Here is a 15,162-nt window from a genome sequence, read left to right as displayed (position 1 = left end):
AGGAGCATCAATTGTTGATGGTTGGTGAAACCACTAGTTTCAAGAAGGGCAAGGGAACAAAGGGATACTTCATGAAACGGCAATTCAGCTGCTGATCTAGTGAAGAAACCCAAGGTTGAACCCAAACCCGAGACTGAGTGCTTCTGTAATAAGGGGAACAGCCACTGGAGCAGAATTACCCTAGATACTTGGTAGATGAGAAGGCTGGCAAGGTCGATAGAAGTATATTGGATATACATTGTGTTAATGTGTACTTTACTAGTACTCCTAGTAGCCCCAGGGTATTAGATACCGGTTCGGTTGCTAAGTGTTAGTAACTCGAAATAAAAGCTACGGAATAAACGGAGACTAGCTAAAGGTGAGCTGACGATATGTGTTGGAAGTGTTTCCAAGGTTGATATGATCAAGCATCGCACGCTCCCTCTACCATCGAGATTGGTATTAAAACCTAAATAATTGTTATTTGGTGTTTGCGTTGAGCATAGACATGATTGGATTATGTCTATCGTGATACGGTTATTCATTTAAGGAGAATAATGGTTACTCTGTTTATTTGAATAATACCTTCAATGGTCTTACACCTAAAATGAATGGTTTATTGAATCTCGATCGTAGTGGTACACATGTTCATGCCAAAAGATAGTAATGATAGTACCACCTACTTGTGGCACTGCCACGTAAGTCATATCGGTATAAAACGCATGAAGAAGCTCCATGTTGATGGATCTTTGGGCTCACTCGTTTTTGAAAAGTTTGAGGCATGCGAACCATGTCTATTGGTGTATATGCATGAAGAAACTCCATGCAAATGGACCGTTTGGACTCACTTGATTTTGAATCACTTGAGACATGTAAATCATACCACATGGGCAAGATGACTGAAAGCCTCGTTTTTAGTAAAATGGAACTAGAAAGCAACTTGTTGGAAGTAATACATTTTGATGTGTGCAGTCCAATGAGTGCTGAGGCATGTAGTGGATATCGTTATGTTCTTACTTCACAGATGATTTGAGTAGATGTTGAGTATATTTACTTGATGAATCACGAGTCTGAATTATTGAAAGGTTCAAGTAATTTCAGGGTGAAGTTGAAAGATCGTCGTGACAAGAGGATAAAATATCTATGATATGATCATAGATATGAATATCTGAATTACGAGTTTGGCACAGAATTAAGACATTGTGGAAATTGTTTCACAACTAATACAGCCTGGAACACCATAGTGTGATGGTGTGTCCTAACATCATAACTGCACCCTATTGGATATGATACATACCATGATGTCTCTTATCGAATTACCACGATAGTTTATGGGTTAGGCATTAGAGACAACCACATTCACTTTAAAAGGGCACCACGAAATTCCGATGAGATGACACCATATGAACTATGGTTTAGAGAAACCTAAGCTGTCATTTCTTAGAAGTTTGGGGCTGCGACGCTTATGTGAAAAGTTTCAGGCTGATAAGCTCGAACCCAAAGCGGATAAATGCATCTTCATAGGACACCCAAAACAATTGGGTATACCTCCTGTCTCAGATCCGAAAGCAATAAGGGATTGTTTCTAGAATCGGGTCCTTTCTCGAGGAAAAGTTTCTCTCGAAAGAATTAAGTGGGAGGATGGTGGAGACTTGATGAGGTTATTGAACCGTCTCTTCAACTAGCGTGTGGCAGGGCACAGGGAGTTGTTCCTGTGGCACCTACACCAATTGAAGTGGAAGCTTATGATAGTGATCATGAAACTTCAGATCAAGTCACTACCAAACCTCGTGGGATGACAAGGATGCGTACTACTTCAGAGTGATACGTAATCCTGTCTTGGAAGTCATGTTGCTAGACAACAATGAACCTACGAGCTATGGAGAAGCGATGGTGGTCCCGGATTCCGATAAATGGCTCGAGGCCATAAAATCCGAGAAAGGATCCATGTATGAAAACAAAGTGTAGACTTTGGCAGAACAACTCGATGGTCGTAAGGCTATTGAGTACAGATGGATTTTAAAAGGAAGACGGACAATGATGGTAAATGTCACCATTAAAAAGCTCGACTTGTCATTAAGATGTTTTCCGACAAGTTCAAGGAGTTGACTACGATGAGACTTTCTCACTCGTAGCGATGCTAAGAGTCTGTTTGAATTATATTAGCGATTACTGTATTATTTATGAAATCTTGCAGATAGGATGTCAAACATTGTTTCCTCGACGATTTTCTTGAGGAAAGGTTGTATGTGATACAACCGGAAGGATTTTGTCAATCCTGAAAGATGCTAATAAGTATGCAAAGCTCCAGCAATCCTTCTAAGGACTGGAGTAAGCATCTCGGAGTTGGAATGTATGCTTTGATGAGATGATCAAAGATTTTGGGTGTATACAAAGTTTATGAGAAACTTGTATTTCCAAAGAAGTGAGTGGGAGCACTATAGAATTTCTGATAAATATATGTTGTTGACATATTGTTGATCAGAAATGACGTAGAATTTCTGGAAAGCATATAGGGTTATTTGGAAAGTGTTTTTCAATGGAAAGCCTGGATTAAGCTACTTGAACATTGAACATCAAGATCTATAAGGATAGATCAAAACGCTTAATGATACTTTCAAATGAGCACATACCTTGACATGATCTTGAAGGTGTTCAAGATGGACCAGTCAAAGAAGGAGTTCTTGCCTGAGTTGTAAGGTATGAAGTTAAGACTTAAAGCTCGACCACGGCAGAAGAAAGAGGAAGGACGAAGGTCGTCCCCTATGCTTTTGTCATAGGCTCTATACGGTATGCCATGCTATGTACCGCACCTGAAATGTGCCTTGCCATGAGTTAGTCAAGGGGTACAAGAGTGATCCAAGAATGGATCACAAGACAGCGGTCAAAGTTATCCTTAGTAACTAGTGGACTAAGGAATTTTCTCGATTATGGAGGTGGTAAAAGAGTTCGTCGTCAAGGGTTACGCCAATGCAAACTTTGACACTAATCCAGATTATTCTGAGTAGTAAACTGGATTCGTATAGTAGAACAGTTATTTGGAATAGCTCCAAAGTAGCGTAGTAGTTGCATCTACAAGATGACATAGAGATTTGTGAAGTACATACGGATCTGAAAGATTCAGACCCGTTGACTATAACATCTCACACAAGCATAACATGATCAAACCCAGAACTCATCGAGTGTTAATCACATGGTAATGTGAACTAGATTATTGACTCTAGTAAACTCTTTGGGTGTTAGTCACATGGGGATGTGACCTTGAGTGTTAATCACATGACGATGTGAACTAGATTATTGACTCTAGTGCAAGTGGGAGACTATTGGAAATATGCCCTAGAGGCAATAATAAATTGATTATTATTATATTTCCTTGTTCATGATAATCGTTTATTATCCATGCTAGAATTGTATTGATAGGAAACTCAGATACATGTGTGGATACATAGACAACACCATGTCCCTAGTAAGCCTCTAGTTGACTAGCTCGTTGATCAATAGATGGTTACGGTTTCCTAACCATGGACATTGGATGCCATTGATAACGGGATCACATCATTAGGAGAATGATGTGATGGACAAGACCCAATCCTAAGCCTAGCACAAGATCGTATAGTTCGTATGCTAAAGCTTTTCTAATGTCAAGTATCATTTCCTTAGACCATGAGATTGTGCAACTCCCGGATACCGTAGGAATACTTTGGGTGTGCCAAACGTCACAACGTAACTGGGTGACTATAAAGGTGCACTACGGGTATATCCGAAAGTGTCTGTTGGGTTGGCACGAAACGAGACTGGGATTTGTCACTCCGTGTAAACGGAGAGGTATCTCTGGGCCCACTCGGTAGGACATCATCATAATGTGCACAATGTGATTAAGGAGTTGATCACGGGATGATGTGTTACGGAACGAGTAAAAGAGACTTGCCGGTAACGAGATTGAACAAGGTATCGGGATATCGACGATCGAATCTCGGGCAAGTATCGTACCGCTAGACAAAGGGAATTGTATACGGGATTGATTAAGTCCTTGACATCGTGGTTCATCTGATGAGATCATCGTGGAACATGTGGGAGCCAACATGGGTATCCAGATCTCGCTGTTGGTTATTGACCGGAGAACGTCTTGGTCATGTCTGCATGTCTCCCGAACTCGTAGGGTCTACACACTTAAGGTTCGATGACGCTAGGGTTATGGAGATATTAGTATGCGGTAACCCAAAAGTTGTTCGGAGTCCCGGATGAGATCCCGGACATCACGAGGAGTTCCGGAATGTTCCGGAGGTAAAGAATTATATATAGGAAGTGCTATTTCGGCCATTGGGACAAGTTTCGGGGTCACCGGTATTGTACCGGGACCACCGGAAGGGTCCCGGGGGTCCACCGGGTGGGGCCACCTACCCCGGGGGGCCACATGGGCTGTAGGGGGTGCGCCTTGGCCTATATGGGCCAAGGGTACCAGCCCCAAGAGGCCCATGCGCCAAGAGAAGAGGGGAAAGGAAGAGTCCTAAAGGGGGAAGGCACCTCCTAGGTGCCTTGGGGAGGATGGACTCCTCCCTTGGCCGCACCTTCCTTGGAGGAAGGGCCAAGGCTGCGCCCCCCCCTCTCCCTTGGCCCTATATGTAGTGGGGGGAAGGGAGGGTAACCATACCTAAGCCCTGGCGCCTCCCTCTCCCTCCCATGACACATCTCCCTCCTCCCGCAGCGCTTGGCGAAGCCCTGTTGGTATCCCGCTACTTCCACCACCACACCGTCGTGCTGTTGGATCTCCATCAACCTCTCCTTCCCCCTTGCTGGATCAAGAAGGAGGAGACGTCGCTGCTCTGTACGTGTGTTGAACACGGAGGTGCCGTCCGTTCGGCGCTAGGATCATCGGTGATTTGGATCACGACGAGTACGACTCCATCAACCTCGTTCTCTTGAACGCTTCCGCGCGCGATCTACAAGGGTATGTAGATCCACTCCTCCCTCGTTGCTAGATGACTCCATAGATAGATCTTGGTGACACGTAGGAAAATTTTGAATTTTTGCTACGTTCCCCAACACTTGCTGCGGAGGATCTGCACCCACATGGCCTCAGTCCCGGAAGAAAGCTTCCACAACCACTTACTAAGAAGGCATCTGTTCTTAACTTAAAGATTTTCAATACCAAGACCCCCTTGGTCTTTCGGTCGACAGATGATGTCCCATTTAGCAAGCCGGTATTTTCTTTTAAGATCATCACCCTGCCAAAAGAAACACGACCGATAGAAGTCCAGTCTTTTCCTAACACCAACTGGGACCTCAAAAAACGATAAGAGGAACATAGGCATACTCGTGAGCACCGAATTAATCAATATCAAACGGCCTCCGTATGACATGAGCTTACCTTCCAGCAGATTAGTTTTTTCTCAAATCGATCCTCGACGCACTTTCATTCTTTGTTTGTCAGCCTACGATGATGTATCGGAATACCAACGTATGAGAAAGGTAAACTCCTCCACTCGCACCCAAACAATTGCCTATAAGACTCCTGGTCGTCTTTGGCTCTACCAAGCAGAACAACTCGCTCTTATGAAAGTTAATCTTTAACACGGTCAATTGTTCAAAAAGGCATAACACCAGCTTCATATTTCTCGCCTTGGCCAAATCATGCTCCATAAAGATGATTGTATCATCTGCGTATTGAAGGATGGAAACACCTCCATCAACGAGATGAGGTACCAAACCACCCACTTGACCATTCTCCTTACCCCTCCCTATCAAAATTGCTAACATATCCACCATAATGTTAAACAAGATAAGGGACGAACTATTGATCAAGCATCGCCGTGAAAGATCGGGCCATCTACACGCACGAATTAGCGTCTCGCTAGTCCGTGCCTCATGAGGTGTGTAGTTGGGTTTCTAAGAGCCGACAGGGTAGGTTCCACATGTATATAAGGGTGAAACTTGTTACGATTCCGACGGATAATGCTCATACCATATATTACTTCATATTTATTTTTGTATTCGGAAGCGGGTCGGATGCAGATTCAAATATCGGATTATGTGGATTCAAATACTGGATTGTGCAGATTCGAACACGGCACAAACTCGGATCGGAAGCGGACAAAAATTACCAAACAACTATACACAAGCCACAACTAAAGAGGGTAATACAATTAATAAGAGAGTAGTTCAGCTGCTCTTAGCCTCTTAGTTCACATGCTAATAAAGGGTTCAGACAATCATCACCACGTTCAGACCATCAAGCAAAGAAGTGTAATCTGTGCTTGTTCGTAAACAACCAGCCACGTTTGTACAAATCATCACCATGTTTACACCGGCTGGCTGTGTTTGCCACATCTCTGCCACGTGTGCAATCCCGGCGGAGACAAACAACTTCTCAGCCAAGAAGGGCCGGGATAACCCGGGATTAGATAAGACAGGGTGCTGATTTCAAGAATTTGAAGTTCAAGGTTTATTTCAGACTTTGAGTACGAAGTCAAGGTTTTTTCAGACTTTTTCCCACAGACAAACACCATCCTAAGGGACTGTTTAGAAGTGATCTCCAGCTTATGCGCCTATCCTAAGGGAGATACAAACCAGTAGGAATAGTTTCTTTCTGTTGATTTCCGTTTCGAACGTAGGGAAAATAATTTCGAGGCCCGCTCGCTAGCAAAAGGAGATGCATCTCTTGCGGTGGGTCGCTATGTGTGGCTGGGGATTTTGTCAGAGGTTTCTTGTATCCTAGATGTTTTGAACTTTGAATAAATTCTCTAGTTACCCTAAAAAAAGAAGACAAACACCATCCAACCAAACATATATGCTTGTCGTCTTGAATGGAAGCCTCCGTCCATCTTGCATGCACTCAGAATCAGGAATGGCCGGGAGGTCAGTTAATTTCCACGCGATGGTGGCCTTCAGCACTCCTATCGTTCAGGTTAAGCCTCAGGTTGAGGCCAGCCGTGTGGTTGCAGAGGTCACTCATGTCATCCCATGCCCTTTGCTTGGGATCCCCACGCCTTTGCACATGAGAAGGATGGTGCCTCTTGTTCTAGGCGACGTAGCGGGCGTGCAGAGAAGAAGAACATTACATGCAACATCACGAAGGCCAAGCACGTGGAGTATAGGTTTTGGAGATTCTTGGTAAGTTACAAGAGGTGAGTAAAGTGGAGGGCGCTGGGCAGAAGATGGATGCCTATTTGGACATGTACAAAAAAGGAACTTTCTCCGCAAGTGATCGTGGCGTTGAGCGCTTTGGCGGGCATAGCTAGGAATTCCACGATATGTTTCTCATAGGATTATGTTAGCCCATGATGCTTTCATGCAGAGGCGAAGATGATGCTTGATATGGCTAAGATCTACTGGGCGAGTGGTGGTTCTGGGCCTTGGCGCTCTTCTGTCAAGCTCAGACGATGTCCCGTGTGTCTCGCCTCTATCCCCAAGCTCTAGTGTCTTTCTTCTGTTTTTTGGAGTTTCACTTGGTTTCCCCTAATTGATCGAGTAATGTAAGGTTTTCGGGTCCGCTTTTTCTTATAAACCTGTCCATCTCTCTTTTTCTTAATGAACTGCAGGACCCTCCAACCCTTGTTACCATGTTGTTAAAAATATATGAAAGAATGGTATGCACAATAAAAAGATGGTACTTTCATTCGCAAAAGAAATCTAAAGGTAATTTGAGTGGTGATGCAGCAACGGCGATCGACGAAAGCTGGAAGTCTACCTTTGGCACGAGTTGGATTGATCTTGGTTTAACCAGCTATAATTCTCACCGTCCGCATTACATCTGCGGTGACAGCCCACCATTAGCTCTGTTGGAAGAAAAATATAAAATAAAACAGCAATTTCACCCCCCATCTTTTATCATGACAAATTTTCGAAATGTACCTTTTGCTCTGGGGTAATCTATAGTTGCCATGGGGTAATATGCAGTGTTGGCAAGTTGACAACGCGTCTCCACTGCAATTGTGTAATTCTTTTGCTTATGAAGAACAATTTTTGCCATGGCAAAATTGGTTCAACCATCTTTAACAATGGTAGAGATGTCATGGCAATTTCAATGCCACAGTTACTATGGTAATTTTCAATCTGTAGTTTTGGGTTCAGCATTGTAGGCACAATCCGTAGTTGTCGTGGGAAAATCCTAGTTCACACATTATCATGGCAAATTCAGAATCTTTTGAAATAGTTGCAGAGCAAGTTCATGAGAACTAATTTATAGCACATGTCACTTTTTGTGTAAAATGAATGGACTGGCCCATACGAATTTTTTAGGTGCAACTGTGTTATCTAGAATTTGTTCCGAGGAGCAGGTGTACTTTCGGAGGAGGTCCATGCCGAGGACGAGGAACATGGTGAGCACAATGGAGTAGTGTCTGGGCTGCGGCGCGGCATGCGCCCACCTCCCACGGGCCAAGCGGCGGCGGGCACGACGGTGTGGCGACGATGGCCAGTGGAGAGCCAACGGCGCACGTGAGGTAGTACGACGGCTGCACGAGGTAGGTGATGACGGGTCGGAGGTTGAGGAAGCGTCCTGGTTTCTCCGGTGCACGGAAGACCCGGTCCAACGGGACGACGACATCGAGGAAAGATTAAAATAGAAAAGATCTGGTAGGTGATGGCGGAGTGAGTTTCACGGGACGAAAAAAGGTGCCGTTGGATGCATATTGACTATCAAACGTCGCGTTTGGTAAAAATAGAAAAGATCTGGTGTGCCAATTACAAATTATCATTTTTTGAAAGGAGGCACTTGCCCGGCTTTAACGAACTGAAGCCCTTATAGCGTTTATAACAAAAGAAATAAGAGGTAGCAAAGCCATTTACAAATTTCGTACAATGAACTAGAAAAATATAATTTATTTTCCTGACTTCCAAAAAATCTCTAATATGACAAAATCACAGTACAAGACTATACTATTTCCCTCCTTGTTTAAAAGACACCTACCCAAAAGTTGTTATGGGCTTGCCAGGATGGAAGGGTTGCATTCAAATTTAAGGAGCAGGCCCACCATGGGGAGGGGCAAACTAAAGTAGTGTTGCTAAATTTCAATCGACTTGGTTATGCCTCCGTTGATGTTACATTCGTGATACCTTACATGAAGATTCGTGCAGAAAATTCTTTTAGTTTTTCTTTCCTTACATGCTATGCTACGTCACTTGATTGAGTCTTGGTTAAGTCTCACTAGACTGAGAGACCTAGCTACACCCAATTATAGAGGACAAATCATTCCTTATGTACGTTATGTTAGGGCATTTATTACATAATAATAGGTCTGGGAAAATTATTTGTACGAACCCCGTCGGTGTCCAGCAGCTGCAACTTGAGCGAAACAGCGAGAGGCCGTGGTCGCTCTGCCGCGGAAGCCAAAAGATGCCGTTGAGCTCACGGCAGATATAGTTGTCAGCTATAATGTGGGACATCATGGTCTCCGAATTCCAAATGGGAAGCGAGATCTTATGCCACATTTCGCTCAGGCGCTAACGCACCAGAGTATGGCTTCTCTCCCGGCCATCTTCATCCTCATGCTGCTGGTTTGTTCCTGCAACTCCAATGACCGCCTAACACCCACTAAGCCACTCTCGCCCGGCGACGAGCTCATCTCCAGCAATGGCCTCTTCGCCCTTGGCTTCTTCTCCCTGCAAAGCTCCGCCGCCAACACATATTTAGGCATATGGTACCACAACATCTCGGAGCGAACATACGTGTGGGTGGCCAACCGCGACAACCCGATCACGAGCAGCTTGCCCGGGAAGCTGGTCGTGAGCAACACCTCTGACCTCGTCTTGTCCGACTCCGACGGCCGTGTCCTCTGGGCGACGAAGACGAAGACGAACAACGTCACCACCGCGGGATCAGGTGGCAGAGGTGCGGTGGCGGTGCTGCTCGACACCGGAAACTTTGTTCTCCGGTCGCGGAACGGCACGGAGATATGGCAGAGCTACGTTCAGCCGACCGACACGTTTCTCCCGGGATTCAAGCTGTGGGTGAACTACAAGACCCACGTAGCGGCGCGCATCGTGGCGTGGAAGGGCCCCGACGACCCGTCCACCGGCGAGTTCGTCTTGAGCGGCGACACCAGCACGGGCCTCCAGATCCTCACCTGGCGAGGGTCGAGTCTCTACTGGCGCGCCGGGGTGTGGAACGGCGCCACGGCCGCCAGCTTCACCAAATCCTTCTTGTCCCAGATGATCGATGACGGAGAGGTGGCCTACTTCACTTACAACAGAGCCGACGACTCGGCCCCGGCGAGGTCGCACTGGAAGCTCGACCACACGGGCGAGGTGATGTTCAGCGTGTGGGTTGAGGGGTCGTCGTCGTCGTGGGTGCCCCTGTTCGAGCGGCCGGGCAAGGGGTGCCTCGTCTACGGCGCGTGCGGGCCGTTCGGCTACTGCGGGTCAAAGGGGCCGTCCGGGAGTGCAGGTGCCTCGTCGGGTTCGAGCCGGCCGACGGCGGCGACTCCTCCAAAGCAGGGTGCGTGAGGAAGGAGGCGCTGAGATGCGGCGGCAACAACTACTTCCGTCCCTCCAAGTAAGCTGATCATACAGTAAACAAACCGTTTTTAGTATAGCTCCAAGCAATTAAATCCGGCATATTATGCATAGGGAGGGGGATCGCTAGGACTCTTTGAGCATCAATTGGCCACAACTTTTGTCTTATCAAATCTTCATCCCACCCGTTCCTCACTGGATCAATAAGGTCAGAAACTTTCTCCAGTAGATTCCCTCGTCTAGAAGTAATAATTATCCTATTCGCACAATTCGAGATCCATGCATCTCTCCATATGTCGATATTTTGTCCATTTTTGACTTTCCATATATAACCATTTCTAAGAGATTTCATTCCCGCCATAACGCTTTTCCAAGTGAAGGAGGAACCCTTTTTTAAACTTGCGTTCGTCAAGTTGCCCTCCGGGAAATAATCGGCTGTTAATATTGTAACACATAGTGAATCCAGATTATCCAGGAGATGCCAAGCTTGTTTAGCTCACAATGCCAAACAATGCCAGATCGAAACGGTGTATATCTCAGAATCCCATTCCTTCTGAACCTTTTGGAACACATCTTTTATCATGCCATCCAGTGCATCCTTTTCTAATTATGCTCGTCACCCCACCAAAATTACGACATCGCGTCAATGATTCCTTTGCAAAAAATAGGAATTTTAAAGACAGCCATGGCATAAGTTGGGATCGCTTGAAAAACAGATTTGAGCAAAATTTCCTTTGCTCCAACATATAATATTTTTTCTTTCCATCCGCTAATTTTCATAATAACGCTATCAATCAGGAACTGAAAACAATCGCTCTTGTCCATCCCCGCATTGGAAGGTGAACCCAAATATTTTTCATTCAGTGCTTCGGTACGCACTGAGAAAAGGTTGCATTGCTACACGCACACCGGAAAAGTAATCGTATTAGCACATTAAAACTTGATTTCCTAGAAAAGGTTGGATTTAATATTCTTTTTCTATAGGGTTGTATTTGTAAAGACTTATGATACTTACGATAAACTACTTTAGATCTTTCTGAAAAAATTAAATTGCAAGGGGTACAAGGTCACGCCTAGTCGTGACTATCAAAGAAACAGTAGTTTCATAAAGGCCTTGACCCAGTACTCATTTCTGTACTTTCTTCACAGGGGACAATTATGCAAGAACCAACAACAAGATCAGCGGTGTCCATTTGGTATTTAAGATTGTACTCCCACTTATAGCATTCTTGCTGATACTCGCATGCATATGTCGTTTCTGTATATGCAAACCCAGAGGTAAATGAAGAGACAACACCTCTTGCAATATGCTTTGGGTTGTTCATATGTCCTACTGTTGAGTTTACATGCCTGATATTTTCTGTAGGCATACATCAAGACAATGGAGCCCTACAAAGATCGGCCCTGCATGTACATTTGAGACCTTCACAAGAAGTTTGGGATCAAAGTCTAGAATTTCCGCGGATAACGTTCGAAGACATTGCTGCTGCAACGAATGGTTTCCATGACACCAACATGCTTGGAAAAGGAGGTTTTGGGAAAGTTTATAAGGTTGCATATAAAATGTTTACCTTAAGATCTAAATAAAGATTCAAAATTGTTTTTAATTTCCTCCTGGTAAAATCAATAATGATGAGAATCTTGCAGGGGACAATGCAAGATGGCAAGGAAGTTGCTATTAAAAGGCTTATAGCAAGGGATCTGAGCAGGGAATAGAGCATTTCAGAAATGAAGCTGTTCTTATTGCCAAACTACAGCACAAGAATCTTGTTAGACTCCTTGGATATTGTATTCATGAGGATGAGAAGTTGCTTATATACGAATACCTACCCAACAAAAGTCTAGACAAATTCCTTTTTGGTACGTTCTTGCATACTACTATAGAAACTAAATTTGAATCAACTAAACAAACATATATGCTTGCATGAATGGCTCCGTATATGATCTATACTCTGACAGATAATGAAAGAAAATCTACACTCAATTGGCCAAGAAGATTTAGCATAATCAAAGGGGTAGCTAGAGGATTACTATATCTACACTAAGATTCGAGAATGACGATAATTCATCAAGACCTCAAGCCGAGCAACATCCTGCTAGACTCAGAGATGAACCCAAAGATAGCAGATTTTGGAATGGCAAGGATCTTTGGAGGCAATGAGCAACACGAGCGTACCAAACATGTAGTTGGGACATAGTAAGTACCTCTCACAGTGGCCTTGATCTCATCATTTTTAATAGAATAGTCTATCTTCAACTCGCCCCAACTGTTTTGGTTGATTTACCTCGAATCCTGAACTACACAACTATCAATATTAAGCCATGAACTTTTTAATGTTTTGTGTGAACCCTAACGTTGTTTTGAAAAAGTAGGTATGTATTCATTATTTGTAGATCGTCTACAATTATATTTATTTCAATGAAATGATAACCTGCAAAAATGAGTTGAATTTTTATTTATTTATATTTTTGTGCAAAACCGACAAGATAGATTCATCATCTTCATGTTTTTATGAAATAAAAATAATCATGTTAGTTGCCGATTTTTGTTCTTACCCTATTGCTTTCTCCACACATGTGATTCTTCTTTTATTTTGGGGAAACATTAACTCACCTTCCAAATTAACCTAGTTATATAGGGTACCTTTGAACATTTGAAGATTTAGAAACAAAATGGAACAATTTTTGATTGCATGGATGTCGTTCGGAACCTAAAAAAATCAGCCAAAGAATGTCCTTTGTACAAAAGACTACATTATTTTTTCTTTATTATCATTTTACACATGGCATAAATCTTACTTTAAGGGATTTTGCAAGTTATAATATGATAGTATTTCCCTCATCTCCTAACATTTTTTTCAGAGTCGGATGGGACCAAAGAACTAACCAAGTAAACGTGAATCACTTTAAGAAAATTTGGACTATAACATAGGCATTGCATAATAAAGGTTCAATTTGGACCAAGCGCATCATTCGGTGTTTATGACTGATTTTCTTCTTCTTATTTATATGCTTGAATCATACTCAAACTACATACACAAGCTTAGCTTAATTGTTAAATCTTTCAAACAGTGGTTACATGTCACCTGAATATGCGATGGAGGGAATCTTTTCATTGAAGTCTGACACCTACAGCTTTGGTATTTTCTTGCTGGAGATTGTAAGTGGATTAAAGATCAGCTCACCTCATCATCTTGTAATGGATTTCCGGAATCTCATAGCATATGTAAGTGTCATTATTAAATGCTTCAAATTCCTTAGTAATTTTAACACTTTAATTTTAGAAAAAACAAACATAATGCGGTACCAAATATAGTCACAAACTTCAACGTGATGTTTTAGGCATGGAACCTATGGAAAGATGGAAAAGCAATGGATTTCATGGATGCAACACTCACGGAGAGCTACTCCCGTGATGAAGTGTCAAAGTGCATCCACATTGGATTGATGTGTGTGCATGATAGCCCCAATGCTAGGCCACACATGCCATCGGTTGTGTCCATGTTGGATAACGAAGCCATGCCTCCCGCAATGCCGAAGCAACCGATGTATTTTGCACAGAGAACGGTTGAAGGCTTGGAAATGTCTACCAATGGTGCTAGCCTTACAACGCTAGATGGTCGCTGACTGACTGGCCTAAGGTTCTGGTATGATAGTTGAGTATCAATATATTTTTCTACCAATTGAAAGATAGAAATGTAACGATGTATACATACTCCCTATATGCTTGTGATATTCATTGATGGCTATAGGGTGTGGAGCTTTATTGTTTTAAAAAAAATACTTTTATGGTTATTATTCAGCTATATACATTATTAGTTTCTTAACTGGTAAAGATACCTCTAAGAGTGTGTTTCTGCGCTCCAACAACTGCTTGGGCATTGGTTCATGTCATTTCACTGTAGTTTCTTCTTCATTGTTTTTTATTTTCTTGCTCCAATTATTTATTTTGTATGTTGCATCATTTCAACTGCATCATGCAGCCTAACTTGCATATTACTAGAGTGAGTAGTTACTTTGTGCTTTTCATCTTTCGTTGGAAATAGGGTAACATGGGGCATGTTCCGAGGAGACTACGATTTACATCTTCCTAGAACCAAACTCACATCCTTTAGCATTAACTACTTTCATCATACTAGAACTAGGATCACATCCTACAAGACGTACCATAGTTGAGATATGGAATCAATTGTGATGAACAACATGCAGTACACATACATGCAGTTAGAAAGGATCAGTCGAAAATAGGAGCATTGAGAATGATGCAATCAAGATGGACATTGTTGATATGGATGCAGTTTGAGATATATGTGGTCAAAAAGGGACATAGTTGGCAAGCACACAATTGGGTGCAAATGGATGCAATGGATGTATAGAAGGATGTAGCGGCTTTGGATGAATTTGACATATATGGATGCCACTGACATGTATGAAAATTAAATGGATGTGGTTTAGAGTAAGCTTGCGATTGATATATGCTTGCATGTCACATGTAGATGATGAAGCTACTTCTAGCCTTCTTGATAGCTTTGACCAATATTTGGTTGCTAGCCACATGTCAACTATGTGCTTGTAAGAATTATATTTGGTAACATTTTTTTGCTACATGTACAGTTGTGGGGCTGTTTAATATAGAAATTCATTTATGTTCCAGGTATAATTGCACATTTTCCATACATTAATTACACTATTTAATTGTGTTAAATATATGAGTTAGAAGTAGATGCCATC

General features: G+C 43.0%; 1 pseudogene; it reads left to right on the top strand.

Moving 5' to 3' along the window:
- The first annotated feature begins 9,405 nt into the window (after positions 1 to 9,405).
- On the top strand, positions 9,406 to 14,182 carry LOC119358326 (annotated as a pseudogene).
- Positions 14,183 to 15,162: the final 980 nt, after the last annotated feature.

This window comes from Triticum dicoccoides, chromosome 2A (genome assembly GCF_002162155.2).
Source record: "Triticum dicoccoides isolate Atlit2015 ecotype Zavitan chromosome 2A, WEW_v2.0, whole genome shotgun sequence".
Lineage (NCBI taxonomy): Eukaryota > Viridiplantae > Streptophyta > Magnoliopsida > Poales > Poaceae > Triticum > Triticum dicoccoides.
This window is presented reverse-complemented; position numbering and strand designations above follow the sequence as displayed.